The sequence below is a fragment of the Stegodyphus dumicola genome, chromosome 7 (assembly GCF_044657685.1).
Source record: "Stegodyphus dumicola isolate Sdum_Otavi_A_Nest chromosome 7, ASM4465768v1".
Lineage (NCBI taxonomy): Eukaryota > Metazoa > Arthropoda > Arachnida > Araneae > Eresidae > Stegodyphus > Stegodyphus dumicola.
The window spans coordinates 201,964,538-201,991,933 of record NC_140774.1 but is presented as its reverse complement, the minus strand read 5'-3'; the positions used below and the strand labels follow the sequence as shown (position 1 = coordinate 201,991,933).

The window sequence follows — 27,396 nt, the reverse complement described above, 5'->3', positions numbered from 1 at the left end:
CAACGAACAGTTCTGTTGTAGAAGAAAAAATTCCGCAACAGAGCTTCTCGCCTTTTCATTCAAACTCTTTTATTTTCCCTGTGGGCTATGAAATGGCTACCGAAGCTACCTATGTTGGTGGGGTCTTGGGCGCATTAGGCTTGCCGAAGCTGTTTCCCCAACCCCACATCCAGGTAGTCCTAGGTTAGGGATTGGATTGGATTATTTAATTATGGCAAAGCATATGAGGGCTATCTGCCTAAAGGGAGGGATGCCTTCGTTGAAGACTTTCTAAGGGAAACTGCCTCGTATAGACGTTACACACGGGGAAAACCACACCTCCTAGGTTAGGGAATTTCTAATATAACATAAATATTATTTGCTTCCTTTTAGAACGCATTTTATGGGCAGCAACTCTTCTTTTCTCGTTATGACCTCTAAATACTGGTAGTTCGACTCGGGTTCGAACCCAGGTGAACGGGCTGGCTGCACGGCTGGTTTTCCCACGGGTTAACTTGAATACTAGCCAGTTTTACTAATAGTTTCTTCCACTAAGGCATCCTTTCTCTTTGGCATTTGCCAAATTCAAATAATCTAAACCCTAAAAACACTATTTTTATAGCCATTCACAAATTGCTAAAGAAAAACAATATTGTAATGATTAAAAAAAATTAACTTTCTAAAAATCTTGAAAGACTCTTTTTCTCTTCGGTGTAAAAATAATCGCTGATGAGCCATCTATTGAGTGTAAATGATAGATATAAAGCATGTAATTTTAAACCATTAAAAAAATGTCTGAAAGGTTTCAGATTTTAAATTACGTCCGAAGGGACGTTTTTTAACATTTTGTGTGTTACCTTTATTTATTTATTAAATATCATGTTCTTCGCATTTAAACCATAAATTTCAGTTCAATAGCAATGTCGCAAAATAATTTTAAAATGAGCCTATCTTTAGAATTTCCGATACACAGTTCATCGCGCTGCAGATAAAAAGGTTCCCCCACCCCGTAGATTGTTGCCATTGCTCGCTTTCAAATCGTTGAATTTGTTACTCAAAAATTCGTTAAATTTCTACAAAATATGAAATCCATAATAAAACAAATTCTAAATTTCAAATTTGGGTTTCCAGATGTCCATATTCGTAGGAGGATTACGTCATTCAAAATTCGATGGCTCTATGTACCGTTGTTTTATTATAATGCGAGAAATATACACACATTTATGCAGATTTTTCATTATTTAATTTCTTCAAATATAATGCAGGACTCTAACATTTGATGGCAACAGTTTGAAAAGTGAAACAGACATTTATAGTGATTCGACGCAAAATCGCAAAACGAAAACAATAGTTCTTCAGGGACAAAGCCCCTTTGGATTAAAAATGTTTTTTCTGCTATGCTTTGTTTTCATTACTTATTCAAATTAGTGCATTTTGGATGCGTTCAAGTACTGTTATTCATCCTGTAACCCGAATAAACTGAATCTCCTACGCTAAATATTTCGTTGAAAGAAATACGAAGACATTCCTATGTAATATATGTCTACAGCAGCAGATACCATTATTTATGTTACTTTAATCAATTTCGATATATTAAATTTCTTACCTGACTGAAAGGCCAATTTTATGATCAATGAATTAGGCTTTTTTACGCCATAAAATACGACCTCGTTGAAAATTATGTACAGATTTTGCAACCGAATGATCAATTGTCACTGGCTCTCGTTAAAATTAATTTATAAACTCCAATGAGATTCTCTTTCATAAATATTGCATTTTAAGCGTAACGAGAGGCATTTAGTTCAGGGTGTTGATCTGCCAGTGTTTTATAAACTCACCACAGCATGTCCTTCAAAGAAGTTAGCACACAAGACCTAGTTTTCGAAAGTAAGGATGTTTGCCTAGTAGCGTGTCAAATTATTACAATTTAAAGCTTCTGCAGTGATGGAAAAGGTGATCTCTTAGCTCAAGTGCAGCGCAATTGGTTAGTCAGAATGCATATGTAAAATCATTTAAATTTCGAAATCTGAATGCATCGCTTTCTGTTCTTATTAAGGAAGGATTTTAATCGGTATTAGCATATGTTCTGTGTCGCGGATGATTGTTTCCTGATAACGTTGCTTCACTAGATCAGGAATTTATGCTGTGATTGAACTGGTTATCAATGATATTTCTGCGCAGATGTCATTATTAGGAGCGTCAGCCAAGGGCTTCATATTTCACGGGGGATTTAAAAGATCATTATTAGCGAAAAGGGAGTTAGCCCAGAAGGGCTATTGATTTCGTTTTGGCATTTTGCGTCGGTTCACTATAAATGTCGGTTCACTTTTCAAATTGTTGTCACCCAATATTAGATCCCTGATTTAATTTCGTTTAAAGAATTAAATAACGAAGAATCTGCATGAATGTATGTATGTTTCTCGCACTATGAAAAAACAACGGTAGCTAGAGATATCCAATTTTGAATAACGTAGTCCTCCATTCGAATATGGGCATCTGGAAGCCCAAATTTGGAATTTGTTTTATTACCTCTTTCATATTTTGTCAAACATTAAAAAATTTTTTATTAACAAACTTATTTCAAAGCGAGCCACTGGCCTTCTAAGATCGCCAGTGATGACACTCGGGCTTTGAAGGAGAGACGTGATTTTCTTGGAATCGAGTAAATAGTTATTTTTATATTATTGTATGTAAAATGTGCGTATAATACTTCTACTTTTGTATTATTCTATAATTTACTCGAGACAATCTCAAATTAAAAAAAAATTGTATATACAAATTTATTGATATAATCCTTTGTCTCAGAAAACTTTCTGATTTTCTGTCTCTCTAAATTGGATCCCGTTTACATTGCACATGGGAAAACTCAAAAATCCATGCAACCAGTTTATTCACCGGGATTCGCACTGGGACGAAACACGAATATTCAGCTATTCAAGTATGAAGAACGTAAAGAAATATCTGAAAGATCTGTTCATATTGGCTATCCCTTAAATCAAGAAAATTTATTAAAAATCGATGGAAGATGAACAACACATTAATGAGAAATCGAAAAGTTTTGTACTCTTTCCACGATATAAAAATCTGCCGTAATAAACTTTGCATCAGCATATAGGATTTAATGCAAAAGGAAATCCAAAATTAATGAAAAATTATTTTAATGACATAATCGCGTTCAAATTCCTTTAGTTTAAGGAATGCAGAACATAATGCTTCCATAGAGCTTGAATTTTCAGGTATGTTTCAGAGTTCTTTTTCCTCTAAATATCTCCTTGGCCCAACAGGTTTCGTGGTTTTCCCCATGTGTAACGTGTATGCGAGCCAGTTTTCCTTAGAAAGACCTCCACGAAGGCATCCTTCCCCGAAGGCACATAGCCTTAGTGTGCTTTGCCGTAATTAAAAAAAAAAATACACCTAAATATCTCCTTTGACAGAAATGAATTAAATAAATGTAAATTTATTGACCTGAGGATATATTTCATCATTGAACATCGTGAATAATTATTTTGTATTATTACCTTGTCAAGTCCAACAGGTTCACTTCTGTAGGAAGGACTAGACGAGTAGTAGTAGTAACTACACAGGAGAAGGGTTAAAAGTAAATCTTTAAAACTTACATTGCGTCAGCTCGACGCTAACAAACTTCGCCTCTGGTTGGGCGGTAACTGAAAATCAAATAATAAAACTAAAAGTTGAAGATAGTAGCAAGTGATAGAATTAACCTACAGGGCTCAGCGAGATCCTATTACTTAACCCCTCTTCGAAACGAGTGGCAGCAAGTAAACGCAGTTAAACCACGTGAACCAGCAATAAGCAAACGTATCTACGGCAGAGGTGGCGGTTATAGCCTAAATCTCTTTTTCTCCTACCGAAACTCGGTTTTTAAATACCTTCTTCAAAGTAGAAATTTGTATTTTTTCACGCACGCTAGAAAATTTAAATGTTCTGGCGCTGACAATTAGGGGAATGAAGGTTCATAGGAAAGTTATGGAGCTGAAGTCAGGAACTGATTATCTTAGTAAAATAGGTAACAGCATTTAAGGAGAAGAAAAAAAATAAAGTTTTTATGAGATGCACGGTCAGATGCAGTCACAGTTATAAAAGGCATTTGGACTACTTACAGTTATATAAGGATCGGACCAAAATGCCGCCAAATAAAAGCCAAATTTGGCGATAAAATCGATTAGCCATTTCTAGCTTGGCGCTATGTCCTGAATTGGCGACACCTCAATGTTAAATGGACTTGCCCTGTAACCTTATTTTTCCGGCTAAGCTTCACTATGGCCAAGAAATACTACAGTTTTAAACATAATTTCACTAAAATTATTTACATATATACAAAATTCGTAACGGTATGTTTTGTGCTACACTCATGTCCATAAATTAAGGATAATGCAAAATCAGGCAAAGGAAGAGTTAGAAGCAAAACAAATTTGACTTATTTGTAAAGCTTATTTATTAAACAAAAGGTAAAGAGCAAAAAAGATGCTATATGTTTGATATTATTAAAAAAAAAAATTAGCGATTTTTTCTCCCTGGAGCAAATTACAAAAAAAACCTATTTACAAAAAACCAATATTACATGGTTGGTATGATTGTTAATACATTGTATGTCTCACAGACGATGCAATACAGTCCTTACAACGCCTAGGCATGCTGAGTATCAAATTATCCATCTGATATTGGGGGATATTACACCACTCAAAAAGCAATGCTCTCCGAAATTCCGGTAGACATGTAGGAGGAGATTGACGGGCTGCAACTCGTCGGCCAAGCATATCCCACACGTGCTCTACTGGATTCAAGTTCGGTGAGAATGCTTTCCAGTCCGTACGGTTGATATCCTCCGATTGAAGGCATTCGCTTACGATGTTTGCACGGTGAGGACGGGCGTTGTCATCCATAAGCACAAATTGTGCGCCCATGGCGCCCCGAAACAAACGTACATGTTGCTCCAGAATGACATCCCGATAGATTTCGCTTGTCATGGTTCCTATTTGAACATGCAGGTCAGTTCTGCAACCCAGAATAATTCCACCCCAAACGAGCACTCCTGCACCACCGTAACGGTGTCGTTCAATGATGTTTTCTTGGTGGTAACGGGTACCTGGAGCTCTCCCTATGAAAGTCCGACGAGAATCAGACTGCAAGCTAAACCTGGACTCGTCGGAAAACATCCCACAAGCCAACTGTTGCGGTGTCCACAATGCATGCTCTCTACTCCAGGCTAACCGCAGGCGACAGTGAGTTGCAGTAAGTGGAACGCATCTGACAGGTCTACGAGCCTATAGACCAATCTGTCCATGCGTCTGTACATGGTCTGCCTTGAAATTGTCGTACCAGTGGCTGAAGAGAGCTGACGAGACAGGTCTGAGGCTGTGCTCCGCCTGTTTCTTTTGGCAGTAATTGCCAAACACCGGTTCTCATTCGGCGTTGTAACTCTGGGGCGACCTGTAACGTCTACTCACATTACCATCATCTTGGAATCGTTGCCAAAGCCTGGAGATGACACTCTGGGCAATTCCAAGTTCGTCTGATACTCCCAGTTAGGTACGCCCATATTTCAGACGGCCGATAATTCTACCACGTAAAAAGTCATCCAAATGCGTCCTTTGTGTCATAACTATTCGGTTATTGCACTGAAATGCTTATTACTGAAACGCCTGCGAACAATTTCACTTCTTTGCCTGTATTCCTTATATATAACCATCTGACACTCTCGTCATTGTGACGTACCATCGGTGTCATCTGGTTACTTCCTGAAATTTGCATATGATTCTTGAAGATGTGTGTAGTGATTTTACAGGTGATATATTTAGAGTTCGATTTCCGCGTGATTCCGAATTATCCCTAATTTATGGACATGAGTGTATATGGATTTTGATGATATATCTTCTTTTGACAATTAGCCATCTAAAGCTTTAATTATTCAGCCATTTATTCAACATATTACTCATTTTATCTGATACCGGTCTTCTGGTCTTCTTACTGACACCGGTTCATTTAAGAATGTATCTGACTTTTTGATGGATGCAGTGCAATAGAATTAGGCTTTGTTGAAAGTGTATTGTAATATTTTCAAAGCTTTAATATTGAGATGTATGATTAACTAATACAGTTAATTATGTAATTTTCTATTTGATGAAAATTACAAAGAGTAAAAACTAATGAAATTTTCTTAGAGACTTTGTAAAAAGTATAGAATAATTCTTGGGTATTTTGAGCATAAAATGTTTGTATAATTATATTACTAACAGAAATTTGGAAAGTTGTGAGAAAAATATCTCCGCAGTCTCGAATAGTTTTCTTAAAACTGATTGTTATAATTCTGATTAGATTATTATAATTAAAGTGGGAAATTGTCAGCGAATATTTGTAACGTGATAGCGTTTCCATCAGAAGGTTCTCCTCGAAAGCATTCATTCCTCGAAGCCTAAGTTTTGCTATAATTTTAACCAAACAATCGAAAATGACTACAAGAACACAAGTGTAAGACTAACGCTAGTTCAAATAAATAATAAGCACAATGCATGTGTTTATTTGTATTAATATCTGTCAAAATCAAAAATAATGAAAATTTGATAAATATTAATTAAAAATATGTTTTAATTCATATATTTTTTTTTCATTCTTTGAATTAAGTTCATGAATATTATGATCTTATATATGTCAACATCAAAGATAATGTGTACAATACACATATCAGGCATATAAAGTCAGTTTTAAATGACAACTTTTAATGTAAATATTTCGTATATACAGTTTAATTTTAAATCCAAAGAAAAGTTCAGGATGTTTAAAAATTCATTCATTATATAAAGGCCCCTGCTATCTAAGACATATCTAAACGGTCAAGTTTTAAATATGCTCATTCCTAAAATACTAATCTAAATGCCCTTAGCAATCCGCTTTGTAATGTATACTATAAATCTCTCCTATAATCAATCGTCACAAAATTTTGAACGGGTGGTTTGAGTGGGCGCAAACCTTTGGCTGTTTACTCCGAACTATTCCATAACACATGCTTTTTTAGCAGACTGCATTGAGTAAACAAGACTCCTACGCAAACCTGAAGGTATTCGATAAAAGTGGAAAAAGCCAGAAGGTGATTTGGGCTAAAAAAGCTGTCGTATTTCTCGCGTATTTTCCCCCTTTTTACTTCCTTGTACGAAGTAAAGGAAGTATCGTAATCGCGAAAATTTTCGGATATCATATTTCAAAGAAAATATCCATTTTGACCGCTATCGAATGCAATCAAACGATGTTTTTGCGTAATATCTGTACGTAAAGACAGAATAAAGGACGCTTTTTCCCAAAATGGGTTGCAACAAGGATTTAAAATGGATTTAAAAGAGAATTTTTTCGTGCCGTCTGTACGTACGTACGTATTCTTAAAATTTTATACATAGGACTGCTGCAACAAAAGTATATAAATATATATATGAATTTAACAAACATTCTCTATTCGTAGAAAGCAAATTTGGCCCACTCTATTACTCGGTTTCTTGATTTCAGTTTTTTTATTCTTATGTATTGGTAAATTGTGCATTTTTTGCTTTAAAAAAATGATTGAATTATGTTGTTCTTATGTTCCGGTTAAGGTTTTATACCTTTAATTAATCTGCATGCAATAGTTATAGAATTATCAACAATTTAAAAGTTGTTCAAGTGCAGCTAAGCCTAATTTATTTACCGTGGCAGCCATATTTGTTTACATTTAAAACTTAGTAAACTAATGAATTAAGTCAGTTTCTGCAATCTGCCTTCTTGCCCCCTGGCCGAATGGCTTGTTTTTGCATAGAAACTCTAAGTTTAATTGTATAAATTTTTAAAAAAATATTTTAACTATTTTCTGTTTTAAATGTTTCTATATTTTTAAATTTTTAATAAAGATATTTTGAAGTTTTATGCATTTTTGCCTTGCTGCGAAGTAAGATCTGTATTAATTGAATGAGAAATATATCTAATGAAACTCGAGGAAATTAGTTTAAATGAAATGCAGCAAAAACTGAGTATAATTTAATATTCTGTACGGGAAAGTCATGTGGTGTCCGCATCAGATTTTTTAGCGAATTTTATCTTCCGAAAACCAAGAGCAAATATTAGAACGCAGTTGCGGTAAGAACATAACATGTAGTCATGGATAGACTAATGGTAATTATCACATTTTTTTTTTCTTTAAAAGAAACCTACATCGCAATAAGAATACATAGTACCGTATATTCTGTCGTACGTTATTCAAAATTGGATCACTCTAGGTAAAGTTGTTTTTCACAGTGCGAGAAACATACATACATGCAGATTCTTCGTTATTTAATTTCTTTAAATATAATGCAGGGTTCTATTATTTGGTGGCAATAATTTGAAAAGTGAACCGTCATTTATAGTGAACCGATGCAAAATGTCAAAACGAAATTAAGCCTTTCCGGACAAATTGCCCCTTTGAGCTAAAAATTTAGATTTCATGATGATTAAACATCCACACTTTATCATACAATTTAAAGTTATATATCTAATTTAATTTTCCATTTCATTTCTGCTTTCAAACTCACGGCATCACTATTAAGTGCCTCCCTCCAGAATGTTTCAGTTTTGAAAATTATTATCTTTTCGCAAACTAATTTGATTTGAAAATTCTAATAGTCAAGAACTGTAGAAATCTGGTGATAGAACCAACTAGCTATAAGGATAGCTTTAATATCCTCAAAATCCTTTCCTCTTAAATTTTTCGTTTTTTTTTTTTAAACCGATATATTCGTTGAGAAATAAAGAATAAATTCCGTGTCATAATAATGGTGGGGTGGTGGTGTATTTAATTATGGCAAAGCACACTAGGACTATCTGCCTAAGGGGGAGGGATGCCTTCGTGGAGGACTTTCTAAGGGAAACTAGCTCGTATACACGTTACATATGGGGAAAACCACGAAAACACCCATGCAGCCAGCCCGTTCGCGGGATTCAAACCTCGGACCGAACTACCAGTGTTTACCGACTTTACCGCTCGGCCGCTGGTGGGCCCGTGTCATAATGAATAAATGTGATTTTCAATTATTGCGAAATGAATAATTTATTTTTTAATTTTAATTAACTTAAAGTTTATTATATGGATTTTTATGCCAACATTTTTTCATTAAAGGAAATTATTTAATTTATGCATTCCCCCCCTCTAATCAGATTTATTGTTATAGAGCTTCTTGCTAGTCTGGCAAACATAATTTAAGAATTTATAATCGAATTAAATGAAGTCTTTGAAAAAATTCATTTCGCTTATTATTCATTGATCAACACTTTAAAGCTGTTAGATTAGCATAGTGGTTTAAATATCGTACTAGGCATAAATTTAATATTAAGACATAATTTGCTCAAGTTATTATCCTACTAGCAGCATACCTTTATTATTTTGATTTATATTCTTGATTTACGTTTATAATCTATTTCCCGAGTTACGCCATGCAGATAAAATCATTCAAGCTGTCCTAGTTCCTGTTAGAAAGTTGATCAAATCGTCGAGCGTCCTTACATTTAAAACAAATGCAAATTTGGACCATGATCAGCAATCCTCTGAGAAGATAATTCTTTTGACACAGTTTAAACAGGCAACCAACCTATAAATTATGCGCAATTTAAAACGAATGTTTTACAAATATAAGACTGCCGTTTAGACTCTAATGGTTGAATGACGAGACCAACTTTACTTTAAAGAAGATTCTATTTCTCTTTTTTAGCTTTCTGAACTGAAGCTGTAAAGACATTAGGTATTTTTGAAGCAGGAGATGCCCTCGCCGGGACTCGAACCTGGACCTCTCGAATACGCACCGAGTCTGCTAACCGTTACACCACGAAGGCATGCTGGTGGTGAAGAATCATCATCCACCATCTTTTAACTCGGGCGCCAATTTAGAATCTGTGCGTTATTTTGATACTGGAGACGTGAAAAATGAGCAATGCTGTCGCCGGGACTCGAACCTGGACCTCTCGAATACGCGCCCAGTGTGTTAAGGGGACTCATACACCTTAAAAACCATACGATCTTCGAATATGTGACTGTTGCAAGAATTGGGAAGCTTATTTATTTTTAAAGCAATTACTTCCAACTTTTTACAGCTGACTACATAATATATAGCTGCTTTCTTAAATAGTAATCAGAAAGTTTGTGTTGCCACAAATATTTGTATAATTTAATCCGCTTTGTGACAAAATATTTCGTCATGTTTCCGCCTTGCGCGCACAGTTTAAAACATTCTGTTGCATAATTTAATTCCATATTTAATATATAGCTTTTATAACATTTGGAAACTACTGTGAACCTAAAATTCTAAAAAATTCATGTTAAATTTTTATTTTATTTTGAGTTGAGTTTATAAAATGTATTTTATTAAAAAAATCTGTAATGTTTTCGTCCATAAAATTTTTCAATATTAAAATATTCATCAGATTTTTGGTTCAGGTAGATAGTGCCCATATAAAGAATTCCATCCAATTTCAAGTATGTACCATTAGCCATTTTTAAAATATTGTGCGTGCAAGGTAGAAACATGGCGAAATATTTTGTCACAAAGAAGATTAAATTACAAAAATATTTGTGGGAACAGAAACTTTCTGGTTACTAGTTACCAAAGCAGCTATGTTACATAGTCAGCTGTAAAAGGTTGGAAGTAATTGCTTTTAAAATAAATAAAATATACCAATTCTTACAACAGTCGCATATTCGAAGATCATGAAGGGTTTAAGTTGTATGAGCCCCCTTAACTGTTACACCACGAAGGTATGCTGGAAAGAGGGAGAAAATACTTTATAAAATGATATTTTTCTGTTCGTAAAATACATATTTTTTATTCCGAAATTTTGACTTCATGGGTTTGACTAAAAATTCCATTTTTATTTTATTATCTCTCGTCATTTATTTGAAAACTATGAGAAAAACGCACTGTGGATATTATATTAAAGTACTTTTCTGTCTACAGAAGATGTTTGAAAGACAGAGTATAAATATACTTCATAACCTTATATAAATATACTTCATGATCTTAAAAGTATACTTCCAATAAATAAAAAATTTTCTGAAATAAATTCAGTGTTGTTTGCAAACTATGCATTAACGCAGTGTTTCCCAACGTGGGGCGCACCCCCCCACACACTTGGTGGGCAATTCGAAAATGGACTCTCCCAGAGTTTAAGAGGAAAAAAGGACATTCAAGTTTCCAAATTGGCTTCAAGAAGTCGAAATTTTTCGAAATTTAATTTTTTATTCCCAAAAACAAAGAATAATGTAAGTGATGTATACGTAAAAAAGTTTTTAAATTGCAGTGCATTTTAAATATTTGGGTTTTTTTTTTTTTTGTGGTCATTGGAGTCAGAGAGTGACTCTCAAGTTACCCTGTGTTGAAGTGGCTGCAGGTAGCGTATCTAACTCCTTATAATGATTGGGTAAGGTTGCGAAGTTGCATACTCCTACTGCATTTTAAACCGGAAGCTTTCTATAAACATAAAAGCCACGTATTTAGACAATCTCTTTAGAGCAGGCATTTAAATTGGCTAAATATTCGTTACGCTTTATTTATTAGAAGAATTTTAAAATCATAAAATAGTATAAAAATTAAAAACCATAAAATGTATTAATAAAGTAAATAATAATAATAATAATGTATTAATAAAGTAAATGATAAGTCCTAACTAGATATTAAAATTTGAATGGCAAATGTAAAATGAATATAAAAATCGAGAAAAACTGAAGCATTCTGTATATTTATTCTTATTAACATTTATTTTATTGCTGAAACAAATTTAAGATACAACAATATACATGGTCAATCAATGGTTATTGTACACTGCAATAAATTTGAAGTAAAACAACAATACGGTTAGATAACTCAGTATCTCGGATTCACTAGGCGTCACATTTTCGAAACAACTTCTTGCAGATGTGCTCTTTTACAAACAAGGAGTCGCTGTTGTCCCCCAAATAAAATTGCCATGACGCGATGTAGAGTATTTGTACGACATTCATAATCTCTTCACGAACAACAATTTTAAGGCATGTTGTTCTCTACGTCCCAAGTCTACGTCCCTTTGGAAACATATAAATTAGGCTTTAAAAGGACTATTGAAAAATTATCTTCTAGCCTTGTGAAACAAAGGAGAAATCAGAAGAAGGATGTATAATCAGAAGAAGGATATCTTTGGAAACATATAAATTAGGCTTTAAAAGGACTATTGAAAAATTATCTTCTAGCCTTGTGAAACAAAGGAGAAATCAGAAGAAGGACGTATAAGACCCTTTTATTCAAATATAAAATTAACAAATGACCCAATTGGGTCTCTTGTAGAAGACAATCACTTCTGGCTGAACAGAATAACGTAACAACTAATAATTTCAAGGTGTGGTAGATTAGCCTAACGACTCACAGAACACTTTAACGCGCAGGAGAAGCTCTGGTTTGTAAACCGGCGAGACAAGTAGGTTTGTAATAAACCGGCTAGTGGCTAGAATACTCTGCAAACGCAAGTCGCTAATAATCTCTGCATAACGTGGCCTGGAACAGGCAGACGTGTTCTCAAACTAACTCCAGTTCGAGTTGCCGCTGTCACCGCTTCTAGATTGCTAAATATGCAAGCTGTATACCGGCTCTCTAGGTTCTTCAAGGAGCGATGCAAGTACAGAAATGCTAGAGTGAATCCAGAGAACAGGATGAAAATTGAAGAGATAGTGACTCCTTGTCACGTGAGAGATGCGAAAAAACACAAAACATAAACTACATATTTTTTCCAGAAAATAGACAACTATTTAAATAATATTTACAATTATATGTCGTGCTAATATAGCAGAAAGGTCCTAAAAAAGTAGGAAAAAAATTTAGAATGCTTGAGTTTGCAAAATATGGACTCGTAACAACAATTTTAAATCCTATCTAGAGAAATTTTAGTTTTCATTAACATAAAAGCTGTGAAAAAGGTGCAAGTGCCATCTTTTTATAGAATTTCATAACTGAAGAGATTGAAATGATTCATAATGTTGCAATCTTGTGCGTCCTGATAGAATTGCTTATTAATCTCACGTAAGAACTTCGCTTGGGGTTCTACTTCGAGGTCATCATGAGAACACTTATTCCTTACAAAAAAGTGGCCATCTGTGATGATACGCAGGAATCTGTTCTGCACAACTTGTAATTTATTAAGTTCCTGATCAGTAATTGCCGTTCAGACAGTTGAAACGTAGGTCATCATTGGCCTAATAACAAAAAGATAAACGAGTCTCTTCTTATCCAAATCTAGTGAAGAGTACTTTCCAGTGATAGAATGAAGACATTTAATGATTTTTCAGAGCCCTGTCTTGCACGTTATTAACGTGGTGAGTCCATCATCCTCAAACTAACTTCCGAAACTCTCGCTCATAGCACTTCATTCTACCTTAATCTGAATAAACTCTGGCTACCTCAGTTACATTCTAGCATGAAAAGCGTGGGTGAAAAGAGAGTAATCGGAAAGTGTTAACTTAAAATGAACTATTAATCACTACATAGTATAAAACAAAGTCGCTTTCTCTGTCCCTATATCCCTATGTATGCTTAAATCTTTAAAACTACGCAACGGATTTTGATGCGGTTTTTTAATAGATAGAGTGATTGAATAGGAAGGTTTATATGTATAATAACATCCATTAAATAGTGGAGAAATTACTGTTATTTTTGAGGTTTTTAATGTGATGTCGTAAATAATTACATTTTTTCCGCTTGCATTGCAAACGCAGGCTGAACCCTACGAGATTTATCAAAATAATGTACTAAGTATTGTGCACATTGAAAAGGTCTACGTATTTCAGCGCGACAACGTATCAGTAATTATAAGTAAGTTACGATAAATAATTGTATGATAGTAGTTTTAAAATATAAATGATATTCTATTCTAAGGTTAATTTTTAAATCGCACTTATAGTAATTATAAGTGCATAAGGTTAGATAAGATTAGATTAAATAAAACCATAATTTATGGATTGGAATTTTCTATTAAGATCTTGGTTAAAATTTAGAGTTAAATCAATTTAATATTAGGGAAATTATTTTCAAAAATCGTAATTTAAGGTGAGGCATGTAAGTTCAGAAAAAGATTATGAACTGCGATTGATTGTTAAAATATCCATTAATATTTTTTACTCGTGCGAAGCCGGAGCGGGTCGCTAGTTAAAAATAAATAGATAAACCTGACAGGCAGTTAATATCAGATAGGGCTGAGCTTTCAAATACCTCATCAAAGTTACCAAATGAAATAAGGAAACTGATTTGAGAAACATTTCAAAAACTGCAACTCGATCTAAGTGGTAGATTTCGTTTCTTTTGCGAAGTCAAATCCTGCTACCGAGAGGTGAATATAACGGGTGGCCATAATTAAACTGACAGTGCTCACAGTGTTCTGTAGCGTGATCTATTTTCGAGAATGACGCCGCATTTTGTAGGAAGATTAAACAAGACGGGGGACGAAGGATTCCGCGAAAAAAAAAATTAGTTCCGAAAGTCATCGCTAGGGGAATATTTGGCGCTGTGTAATAGAAAATAGAGTGTTAACAAATGCAAATCAATACGGAAATTACCTTTTATTTTGCATTCAAATGAGGTTCAATGTGGGTGCTGTTGTTGTGGACCACATATTGCATTCTGTGCACGGTATGCACAACAGCAGAAAGTACCATGTTTGCAGGAATCTCCCGTACAGTCCGTGATATGTTATCCCCATAGCCAAAAGTCGCATAGGGTAAGATCAGGCGACCGAGGTGGCCATGCAGTTGCAAAGTAGCGACTAATGACTCTTTCTGTTGTGAATTTCTGTCCATCTTGCATGAAAATGATTTTCCCCAGGCATTGTCTTTGCTGAAGTGCCGGAATGACAAAGCTGTTCAACATGTGGCGATATTTCTCTCCGGTAACAGAACAGGTTTCCGGTCCTGTCGGGGTAAGGTTCTCATAGAAGAATGGACCTACGATAAATTTTATTCCGTATTAATTTGCATTTGTTAACACTCTTATTTTCTATTACACAGCGCCAAATATTCCCCTAGCGGTGACTTTTGGAACTAATTTTTTTTTCGCGGAATCCTTCGCCCCCCGTCTTGTTTAATCTTTCTACAAAATGTGGCGTCATTCTCGCAAATAGATCGCGCTACAGAACACTGTGAGCACTGTCAGTTTAATTATGGCCACCCGGTATTTACTTGACTACTAAAGTGAGAAGAGAAACCGCTGATAAAATGCTTCTTCGGATCAGTGAATGGCGCCGAATGAAAAAAGAACGAAACAGCTTTGATAACATCTATTGTTAGAGAACCGACAAGAGCTTCTGAATGTCGACACTGCCTCCACAGTTTTGCCGTGTTTCGAAAGAAAAGTTTGTCTCTTTCAGGTTTCCTAATGTGTTTGTTATTCAACTTTTTGAAAGACAGAGTAAACGGTAGAAATGAATGACGAAACTTTAAGAGTCAGAATTCTGCACAGCGACAGGAACGAGCGCGTACAGCATTTTTATTAGTTTGTTGCTTTCGGAACATGTTTGCTATTGTCAGTTTAAAATAAACTGACAATAAAATAAACTGACAATTTTACAAGTCAACAGTTGTACAGTGGCAGGAACATGTTTGTACAGCGTTTTTATTTGTTTTTTACTTTCGTCATTTTTTTAAATCAAGGTGAGTTAACTTCTAGTAGGTAAATTAGGAATTAGGAAACTGTGCCTCTTCCTTCATTTATTGTGTATCACGCGATTAACGCATGAATATTACATTACTTGTCCAAAGAATAAACGCTGAAGAAATTTACCTTAGTTTATTTAGTGTAGTATGGCTAATATTGTGGTACGGTTTGTTTTTACGAAGAAGGGAGTTAATTTTTCGAGCTAGAAATGTATAAAATTTTTTAAAACCTGAGATTAGTTTTATTACAAATCAATTTAATATAAGAACTTCCTTCTCATAAAGCTACTTGATATACTATACTGCTGCTTCAGATGTCGCACAAGAGTATTGCTTAAAATAATATAAACATATAAATAATGTGTCCTTGGGAATAAGGTGCCTAAAACACAATGATTCTTCAAACGTCGTACGCGCACAATACATATGAATGTTGCTTACAAATTTCAGTTGACTAAATTGCTAAAGATTAATACATTTTAATTATTATCTTAAAAACATTGCTGTAAATAAAATATACTATGAAAGACGATATAAAATTAAAGTTTGAAATATTCAGAATGTATTTTACAACAGAAAATGAACTAAATATTGAATAAAATGCAGCATTACTTTGCATGTTTAATCGATCAAATAATTAAAACAATGAAATGAGAGAAAATAATATAAAAATTCAATGAAATTGCTCAAAGCACAGAGAGAATAAAATTATATGATATCTTTTACAATTAAATATACGTACAACTGAGTCCCTTGTACCTCAAGCAGTTTAACGTTCAGTAGGATTACATGAATTTGACAATTAATGGAATGCTTAATATTCGCACGGTAATATAAAGCTATTTGAATAATAACATTTTAAGTTATTATGAAACCATATAAGGTATTTCTTCCCCCTTCTTAGCGTGCCTTTGGGGTGTAGTGGTCTGCACGCTCGGCACGTATTTGTGAGGTCCGTGGTTCGATTCCCGGCGAGAGCATTGCTCATTTTTCACGTCTTCTGCTTCCAAAAAAAATCCTAATATCTCTACACCCGAATGGAACACTTTTTGGCTCAGATAAAGAGGGAATAGGCAGAAACTCTTCAGAAGGTTCGATTATTTAATGTTTCACGTAAAATATAGATAAAATATCATAGTTATTCCACTTTTTTGCTATGAATATGAGATGCAACATTGCAAGATCTCAGTAACTCTGTGTCCTTTTGCGCCATCAATGTACCTAATTCCTTTTTTCAGTGCTTTCCCTCAAGTTCTTCGAATGTGTCGAACCTGAAGTTTCTTTCCTATAAGCTAACCCTAGAAAATGAAATTGGGTTTCGTCAAGTGGAATATTTGAAGCAAGTATAGATTACTGAAATTAATGCGATCATTAAAAAATTTTTTTCTGATCTAGAGGTGAACTTATCAGTTATGCACGTAGAGTTATTTATTAGAAGTATCTTTTTACTAGTCTTATATTACCTAATTGTTCCTCAAGGACCGTGAAAAATTCGTGCGTTTAGTTACAAAATACGTGTACTGCGTCTTTATGTTGTGATTGTTGGAGGAAGTAGGACGCTTCAAGTTCATTATATGTCACATGTATTTTCAACTCATACTGTATATTTCTGAAATTCTCTCCTTCGTTTTTTGATCTATACAAAACACTTTGTATTTTTATGGATTTATGTATTTTTTATGGATAACAGCCATGTAAGTATTTTTGGTAATGAGAACGCCGATGAGCTTGCAAAGGCATCCCGTAATTCTCCTCAGCCATCTAATTGCCTAACCCTCGTTGATGCCAATGCAGTTGCCAGCCAAAGACTAATCGGTCAAGTTAAAGGAAACTCTATCCCGGAATTGAACTGTGACAGAGCCATTTCGACCATCATAACCAGACTTAGGACAAATCACTTAAAAGGGATGAGAATTTCTGCAGACGGACAGCGTAGTTACACCAACATTTGTCCTCATTGCCCAGATGACATCCCACTGTCTCGCCATCACATCTTCAGCTGCCCAGCAATCCTGGACAGACTGTTTAGCATCGGCATTGAAGACCTACTTTATACTGATAGAGCTGTCTTTGACAGCTTCGGAGCTATATAATTGCACTTTGCCAGAGACACAACGTCGTCATCATGGATAACAGCAACAAGATTAAAGTGGAAATACCTCAACTGAGACAGATACGAGTCATACGAGGAAAATAGATTATCCACAGGTGGTGCAAGAAAGTGACCATCTGCGCCTAAGAAGATTATAATCACCCAGAGAGAGAAAATAATGTGTCAAATCACATTCTAATAGAAGGGTGACTCCCATCGAACCATCAATCAACGTAATAGAAAAGTACTCTATGGGACCTTGGTAATCTTAGGCTGTTATGGGCTTTACAATTGTCATCATCACACCAAGTAATCCTCTTCACCTGATCCGAAGAACGTGGCCATTGGACTATGAATGTCTGTTTTATGCGACTTAGTCATATCAATCATTCTTACCCTTAATACATTGTATTTGTGTGTGGAGAAGATGGTACGAAACTATAGTTCAATCATGTCTGTAAGATGTTCTTGAAGCTGATTCTGTCATTGTTTCAAAGCTGTACGCGGTAACTCTCTCATGGTATGGAGTGCGTTCTGTTGGAGCTCGACGTTTTTCTTGATAGGAATTATTGAAGATTATTTTCGCCCATTTATAGACGCCGTTCTTTGGTGGTGATGGTTTATATTGGCAGGTCAGAACTGGGATTTGCATACATTCTTCATTTTCACATCTTTTGCTTCAATAACCTAGAAACTTCCAATTTTAAACCTCTGTTGAAGACGTCTCTAAATGACGACATCTAAAACCGACACCTAAATCCTGTATTGTAAGTAGTCGTAGTACATTCTTACTTTGTTATATCCTCGCAAAATTCAAATTTTTGTTCTAGTAGTTTCAGTTGTTCTCATATATGAGAAAGCTACGCTTTATTAGTTTAATATGTCTAATATTTTGGCGTTCAAATTTACATGAACATTATTTCAAAGCTTTTTTTTTTACTTCCTTGTACAAAGTAAAAAGGAAGTATTGTAATCGCGAAAAGCTTCAGGCAGCATATTTCAACGAAAATATCCACTTTGACCGCTTTCGAATGCAATTTAACGATGTTTTCGCGTGATATCTGTACGTAAGGACAGAATAAAAGGCTCTTTTCCTCCTAAAAAACTGAATTAAAATTAATTCTGAAGAGAATTTTTCGTGGCGTCTGTACGAACGTATGTACGTACGTATCTCGCATAACTCAAAAGCGAGTAGCCTCAGAACGTTGAAATTTTGTATATAGGACTGCTATAACATGTGCACCTCGTATTTTGGTTGCAATCGGCCGCGCCAAACGTATATAAATATATTTATAAATATATCCACTCTGTTACCCGGCTCAGTGATCTCAGATTCTTTACTCTTATATGTTTGTAAATTGTACATTTTTTTTCTTTAAGAATGATTGAATTATGTTGTTTTTATCTTCCGTTTAAGGTTTTTATGCCTTTAGTATGCCTTTTATACTGTATGCAATATTTTTAGAATATTATGTATTATTAGTATGCCTTTTTTTATGCCTTTTATACTGTATGCAATATTTTTAGAATTATCAACAATTTTAAACTTGTTTAGGTGCCCCTAAGTCTAATTTCATGGCGCCATTGCTCTTGTTTACATTTGAAACAGCTGAGTAGCGGATTTGTTGCCAATCTAGAGAAACTTAGCTTCGCAACAACAAAGATCACGCCTTCATTTATTATTTAAATCCTGCTTAATCCTTTCTGCAATTTTTTCTAGGAAATAAGTATTTAAGATTTACTTCGTCATTTTTAATACAGATATTTTGAGTTTTTATGTATTTTTGCCTAGTCGAGAAGTGAGAACTGAATTAATTGAATGAAAAATACTCAATCGTCTGTGAAAAACTGTTTCCTTTTTGTTTTGTTTTCTTAATTTCTTTTATACATCATTCTAGCTTTATTATAGTATTTGAATAGAACATGTGGCAACGATTAGATAATTCTTTAAATGATATAAATTTTGTGCATTCAGAGTTATAATATGAACGAAATATAATACTGTTAAGTAAACCTAGCGCCAGAGTGTCGCTATGATGAACAAAGTGAATTTTAAAGAATGCATTTATTCTATTGTCGTTTATGCACTGTCGGCGACGTAGGTTTAATTCAGTCTCATAAGTTTAAATGAAATGCAAGAAAAAATGCGTATAATTTAATATTCCGTACAAGGAAGTCGTGTTGTACACATCAGATTTTTTTGAACATATTAGATGGCAGGCTGTATGAAATTTCATCCGTGATTGTGAGCAAAGGAGATTGTTGCGATTCTTTGGTAAACAGTAGACATTAGTGTTTCCATTTACAACATTACTTATCTAAGGTTGCGGTATATCACTCGTGTCTGTGTGGCAAATACACTAGTAACCGCTGTACGCAAAATCTCTAGAAATTATTGCTTTTGATGCTATTGCGCATAAAATTAGTAACCAATTTTAAAAATTCATATTTCCGTTTTACATCTAATTCTTAAAAGCTGTCAATTGTAGTTGTTTTGTGCATGTTAGATGTATAATGAGAGTCTTGCATCTTATAAATTTTAAGCTTTAAGCAATAACTCTTTTATAATTTCTTGATGTGACTTTTTTAATTCTACATTTTCTACAGATTGAAATTCATCCAGATGATATTTCGATGCACAGGTAAACAGTGCCGGACTGAAGTAAGAATTTTGTTAATTCAAGATTTGCCTCATTAGATTTAGTCTTATTTTGTATTGAACAATAACTCCTTTTGTCGACTGGGAAACTGAGCTTATGCTTCTGAGTTCTGCTTAAAACTGCACGTCCACAAAAGTCAAACAAATATTCCAAATATCATACTTCTAAAAATGTACCAGTTGAATTTTGATTGATATATGACCTGATTTTTGGATGATTCTTTGATGTTATTTCTGATTTACCTTATCTTAGAGATACAGTTAGAGAAATCGCATCGCTTTGCTGAGACTGTCGAAAATCACGTCTAACAGAGTATCAAAACTTGTTTTCAAGGACAGAAGGTGTGGTTATGGAATCGAACGTGTCGACAAGAACTTTCTCCGACGCTGCAATGGCCTTGAAAAGATCTTATATAATCAGTTAGGAACTTAATGATGCAGTTGAAAAACCAAAACCTGCCAGGGTTAACCTTGCTGTCATCAGTAGAATACTTTCCTACTTCGAGAAAGCTGCTTTTCTTTTGTCTTTGTTCATAACCCTTTACAGTCTTGCAATAATTGTTTAAGCAATCTATGTAAAAATTTTCATTTTGGAAAGAGAGCTCATCGAAGTAGTTAAAATAAAAGTATATGTAGATTTCTGAAATAAATCTTTTCTAAACTTAACTGTATGCGAGTAATTCGCCTGGCTTGTTGCACAGACTTCAAAGCTGTATCTAACTTTAATGCCAGTAACTTCAAAGCTGTATCTAACTTTAATGACAGTAACTTCAAAGCTGTATCTAACTTTAATGCCAGTAACTTCAAAGCTGTATCTAACTTTAATGCCGGTAACTTCAGAGCTGTATCTAACTTTAATGACAGTAACTTCAAAGCTGTACCACTGTAGGTATTAACACTAGATTGCCCAAGGAAGTCATTTTGACTGCTTTTTAATTTCAATTAGAAAACCAATTATGTATATAATGACACAATTTCTTAGAATTTTGTGACTTTTTGTACAACATACAAATGCGTTTATTGATAATTGCAGTTAACCCCTCCTTCTTTCATTTCCGGTATGTATATATGTGTTATACCTATATTGTCCAAAAGCAGTCATTTTGACTGCTTGGGAAAATTTAAATAATCAAATGACTTTTATTCTTGAATTGAGTAAATTTCTTATATGACCAGTTCGGCTGTGTATTGAAATAACAGTTTTCATTTTTTTTTCGATTACCGTCACATGATAACATACAAGTACGATATAAATTGTCGATTTGCGCGTATACTTGATAAGTTGCAGTTTCTCAATAAGCTAAAGTAGTACTTGTTATTCGAATCTCAGTGAACACGTTATTCTGAAACTTGTCGAGCCATATACAAGCTGTGGAAGAAATATCATGACCGATAATCTTTCTATCAGCATGTCACTCGCGACAAAATTATTGGTAAAAAAAAAAGCAACTCTAGTTGGTACTATTAGAGTAAACAAAAGAAAGCTACCCAAATCAGCCAAACAAACGAAGGATAACATGCCTCGTTTTCCCATTCTGCTCTTTATATAAATTAGAGAATTGTGTTCTTACAATATATAAAAACAAACCAAATAAAAGAGTACCGGAATCTATTCAATTTTATAACAGCAAAAAATTTGGAGTGCATATGACAGATCAAATGGCCAGAAAATATACAGTAAAAGCTAGTTTTCGTAGATGGCCCCTCCAAATATTTTTCAATATTTTAGATTTGGCTGCTATAAATGCTTGGATCCTTTATAAAAAAGAAGACAGGAATGCAAATACAACGACAAGAGTTCTTGTTTCAATTAGCAGAACAGCTTTCCACCGAATACAGAGCTGCAAGACAGAAAAAGTCATCAGAACATGAAGACCCACAAACATCAACTGCAACATCATCAAATGCGACCCATTCTAACAAACGCAAAATTTGTCAAGTACGACTTTGCCACAACAACAAAACAAATAATATATGTGAAAAATGTCAAAAGTATGTTTGGGGAAGATGTACACATAAAAAGATTTCCACTTTCATTTTGCAAAAAATGTAAAAATAATAATGCATAAATTATTTTTTTTCTCAAGTGAAGTAATTTTTTTATTGTTAATATTTACTAATAATTTGTTATATAACTATAAATAATATAAAAAATATTAAAAATTAATTTTAAACAAATTTATTTACACATTAGTTATTAGTATTCTTTTGGCAATATAGGTATGTACAAAAGTTTCAGTCTTTCTAGTGTTAAATGTGAAAGGTTGTTTATGTATTTGTTATTTTATCATGTAAATATAAATTAACAAACAAAATGCAAGTGTTTCATTTAAGTAATCACAGGCCTTCAAGTATCCGAAATTTCAAGCCTATTCCCGAGGGAAGTCCCAAAATTGGACAGGTAAAAGTACAGCAAACGACGATGCTTTTTTAAAAAGCTCCCAACAAATATTTATATTTTATCCTGTCGTAGAGCTGTAGGGTTTATATTTATTTTCACTAACATTTATTTTAAGTTTAAGCTATCTTTTCTGTCAAGCCTTTACTTTCCCCTAGAATTGCCAAGGCTAGAGTATGTAAATTGTAGTAGAGCGCGCAGTATATTCAAATTTAGCAGAAGTAAGGTGAGTTTAAATAAAGGGAAAACGAGATTGGGTGTGTGCTTCTTGAATCGTGAATGTGAAGGTTGCTAGGTAGAAATTTAAGAACCACGCGTTTCGGCCTGTGTGCCTATCTCGTCAGTTTTTGCTGAATCCTCCAACTGCTTAATTAGTAAGCTCGCTGAATCTCAGCTGTATTTTAGAACGCGGTCAGGTTAGTTAAGATCTCAGAGCCTCGTAGGTAGTGATCTAGCTATTTATTCACCTAGTCATTATTTTTTAGTTTTACGTTTCTGTTTCTGTTAAACCGTCGGATCGGCGTAGTTTGTGAGCGTCAAGTGGACGCAGCTGTTATTTTTAAAGTGGAATAAAAAGGGCTTTAAACCCTTCTTACGTGTTTGTGTAAATTTGCACTTCGTAGCAATCACTACCACAGTTGCTGACAAGTTGGGGCCACACGTTACTACAGAGTCATTAGGATTTTTGGAAGCAGAAAAGATGAAAAATATGCAACCGCCTTCGCCGGGAATCGAACCACGGACCTCTGGAATACCGGCCCAGCGTGCTACCGTTACATCACGAAGGCACGCTAGGAAAGTGGTAGAAATACCTTATATACTCCCCTTCTTAAAGGGCGACTAGGGTTTTAGGAGACCTAGTCGTCAAATCCTGGGTGCGGAAAATCATCATCCACAACCCTTTTAGTTCGGGCGCCACTTGTGGAGTCATTAGGATTTTAGAAAGCAGAAAAGATAAAAAAATATGCAACCGCCTTCGTCCTTCGATTCCGTGGCCGGGAATCCAACCACGGACCTCTGGAATACCGGCCCCGGCAATTAAAGATGTCGATGATGCAAGAAACAAATCATCAATAGTACAAGAAAGATATCTACGATTTAATATCACAGCACAACAGAACATCTATAAAAATAAAGTGGGTAAAAGCGCATGCAGGACAAGACAAAATGAAAAGGCAGATGCGCTTGCCAAGAATGCAGGTCAAGACCCATCTCTACCTTCAATCAATGTCCCATTCCCTAAATCGTATGCGAAACATATGTTGAAAAAAATTACATTAAAGAAATGGCAAGCTGTATGGGAAAATGCAGAAGTAGGTAGAAGGCTTTTTAACTTCTACAAGAAACCCACATATGATTCAATCTCTTATTACTTCTTCATCAACATCTTCTTATCTGGACATGGTCCTTTCCCCACGTATTACTTTGCACGAAATTTGAGCGATTCAGACAAGTGCGTATGTGGGGAAAAGGGAGACCCAGAGCACTATATTTTCAAGTGCCAGCTCACAAAAGAGCTACACTGCAAAGAAAGGTCACAAATTACGCCTGAGTACATTAAATGCTTGCTAACGATCCCTCAATTACAACAAAAGGTTTCCTTGATTATGAAGAAACTTTTCTCATATTTAAAGAGAAGACATATGTCAAGATGTTATCACATCTGTATAAATACCTCTTATTCCATAACTTGCAAAAATAATGCAAGATTACAGAAATATTGCAAATGTCTGAAACAGGCTAAATATGGTATGAATAGTTTTTACAAAATAATTACATTAAGAATTTGGACTGTATTAGGAGATGCGGGGGGGGGAATCTTATAATAATTAAACCATTAATTAAAAAATAATATACGACTCTATTAGATACATTAGTGAAAATGTAAGTATTATGTGATTTTCTAATGGATATTTTCTGTGTTTATGATACAATAATTTACAAAAATAATAATGTAAGGCTTCAGTGCTGATGCAATTGTGTGTAACAAGTTAAAAAATTAAAGGAAATGTATTATTAAGATAATTCGCCTTAGGAATACAACTAAGTACAATGAGATGCACAAAAAAATTCTTCCCCAATTAGTTCCTTAAAAAGATGTTTATTGTAATTCGATGTAATTAGATATACTAATGTATTGTTTATGAATATATGTATAATATTGTTTGTATGAAGTACAATGTACAATGTTCGATGTACAATGAAATTTTGTATGATGTATGTTCGAAGTAATTATGTTATATTAATCTGCCACAATCCAACTTTTGTTAATAGGTTAATTTCTTTGTAATAATTGTATACTGTATCTTTGTAACTGTATATTCAATACGTAAGTCTAGTATTAATGTAAAATTACTATGTAAATGTCTTGGTAGGCCAGCATCCGATGCCGGCCAACCAAATGCCCAGCGGGATACAGTAGTGCGGCGGAGCAACACATGTAAAAGTCACTGACGAAGTTCTGGTGCTTCGTCCACTTTTCCCTGTTCCTGGAATACCGGCCCAGCGTGCTACCGTTACACCACGAAGGCACGCTAGGGAAGTGGTAGAAATACCTTATACTGTGTGAGGCTATGTGAAACAAGATGTACTCGTACTTCTAATGCAGATTTAATAGAGAAACAAAAAATATTCTAAGATTAAAAAAAAAGTGTGGAAGCTTTCAGGCTTTATAAAAGGGCTTGTTTTTAACGGCATGTTAGCTTTATTTATTGACTATCATGTTCTTTGCACTTAAACCATCAAATTCATTTCAACACTAATATCATAAAATATTTAAAAACAGCAAAGCAGCCTATCTTTAGAATTTCTGATACACAGTCTTGCGCTGATACACACTCTGATCTTTCCATATATTATATAAATATATGGAAAGATGTGTGGAAAAGTTCAACAAGGAAAAATAATTTGTTGATTAATATTGAAATTACAGATAAAGTTTTAATCGATGATGACATTGATATGAATCAGATTATCACCGGACATAGTAGGTTTCCTCATTATTTAAAAAGATTTCATGTACAAGATAATGATCTATGTCCATATTGTAATGTTTTGGGTGATGCCAAACACTTCGTGGTGGACTGCCAATTGACTGATTTTTATTAGACGAAGTTTTTGTGATATACATTTTGATTTATTGAATTTTGATTTTAAACATTTGAAATTATACGCAAGAGAATTGATGGCCTTTATTAATGGCAATGGACATGCGATTGGGGTTTTTAGCTAAGTTCATTTTATTTTCAATGTGTTTATTTTAGGATGTCTTTTTCGTCGTGTTTTGATGATATGTGTGACTGTATGTCATATTTTCGTTGTGTGTTTTATGTGTGTTTTCCTTCCTTATTTTATGCTATCATTTTTACTAATACAGTTTTCTTGATTTAGTTATTTTTGGTTTTCTTCTTTCCTGTTGTATCGTTAATCCAGCCATTTAAAAAAAAAAAAAAAAAAAAAATTAGTAAATAAAAAAAATAAAATTATATAGTCGTATGGCAACCTTGCTGGATGTATAATTATTATTTTCTTTAGTTGATTATACAAACATTTTTAGTTACTCGGAATGTGGTGTGAATGGGACGCCCCCTTTTTGGAACATAAGATCACTTTGTGATCAGGCGGGTTGGGGCGTTCTAGCAAAAAACAAAAAACAAAAACAAAACAAAACACAGTCTCGCGCGGAGATAAAAATGCCTTTTCCCGTACATTGCTCGCTTTGAAATCGTTGAGTTTGTTAATCAAATGTTCGTTAAAGTTTTACAAAATTTTAAATATATAATAAAACAAATTCGAGATTCAAAATTCAGATTTCCGAGTACATATTTTTGGTTGGAGGACTACGTTCTTCGGAATTGGATGGTTTCTTGGTATCGTTGTTTCTTCACAGTACGAGAAACATTCATACATATTCTTCATTATATTGTTTCTTTAAATATAATACATGGTGATAGTATTTGGTGGCAACAGGTTGATAAGTGAATCGACGCAAAATTCCGTTTTGAATTTAAACTGGGCTAACACTCTTTGGGCTAATTATCGATGAGTTGCAGTTGTATGAATCAGAATGAATTTTAAAGATATTTGGATCTTATTTGTAGCTATTCAAGAGAACTGTCGAAGGGGTTTTTAATCATTTCTACGTTCATGCGACGATTTTACTTTCGGCTTTTAAAAGTCTGATTATTTATATTGTTCCTGTGGCTGTGTGAAGGTTTGGTAAGGAGATTATGATACTATGATAGTAGGCCCAAAAATCTAAATTTATATTTAAGAACCGTTGCTTTAGGCGAAGGTTCCACATTCGCTAACAATACGATGCGTATTAAAGCGGAATTAAGTAATGCAGTTAAGTTTGAGTAAATCTAAATTAAGGGAATTTCAATAATGTAGGAAAAAAAAAATTGATGTGTACACCACATGATTTTCTTGTACGGAATATTAAATTATACGCATTTTTTCTTGCATTTCGGTTAAATTCACTCTATTTGTTTACCATAGCGATACTCTGGCGCTAGGTTCACTTAACAGTATTATATTTCGTTCATATTATAACTCAGAATGCACAAAATTTATATCATTTAAAGAATTAT

At 34.2% G+C, this 27,396-nt stretch overlaps 1 protein-coding gene across 7 annotated transcripts in view; it reads left to right on the top strand.

Annotated features, from left to right (window-relative positions):
* Positions 1-27,396, top strand: part of LOC118191481 (zinc transporter ZIP10-like) — a 166,003-nt gene that overhangs the window by 42,409 nt on the left and 96,198 nt on the right. For 2 of the 7 annotated variants that reach the window (XM_085821235.1, XM_085821233.1), the window contains exon 3: positions 20,355-20,409. The exons of the other annotated variants lie outside the window; for them this stretch is intronic. The gene's annotated coding sequence lies outside the window, so the exon portion shown is untranslated. The remainder of the gene's footprint in view (positions 1-20,354; positions 20,410-27,396) is intronic. 7 annotated transcript variants of the gene reach the window in all.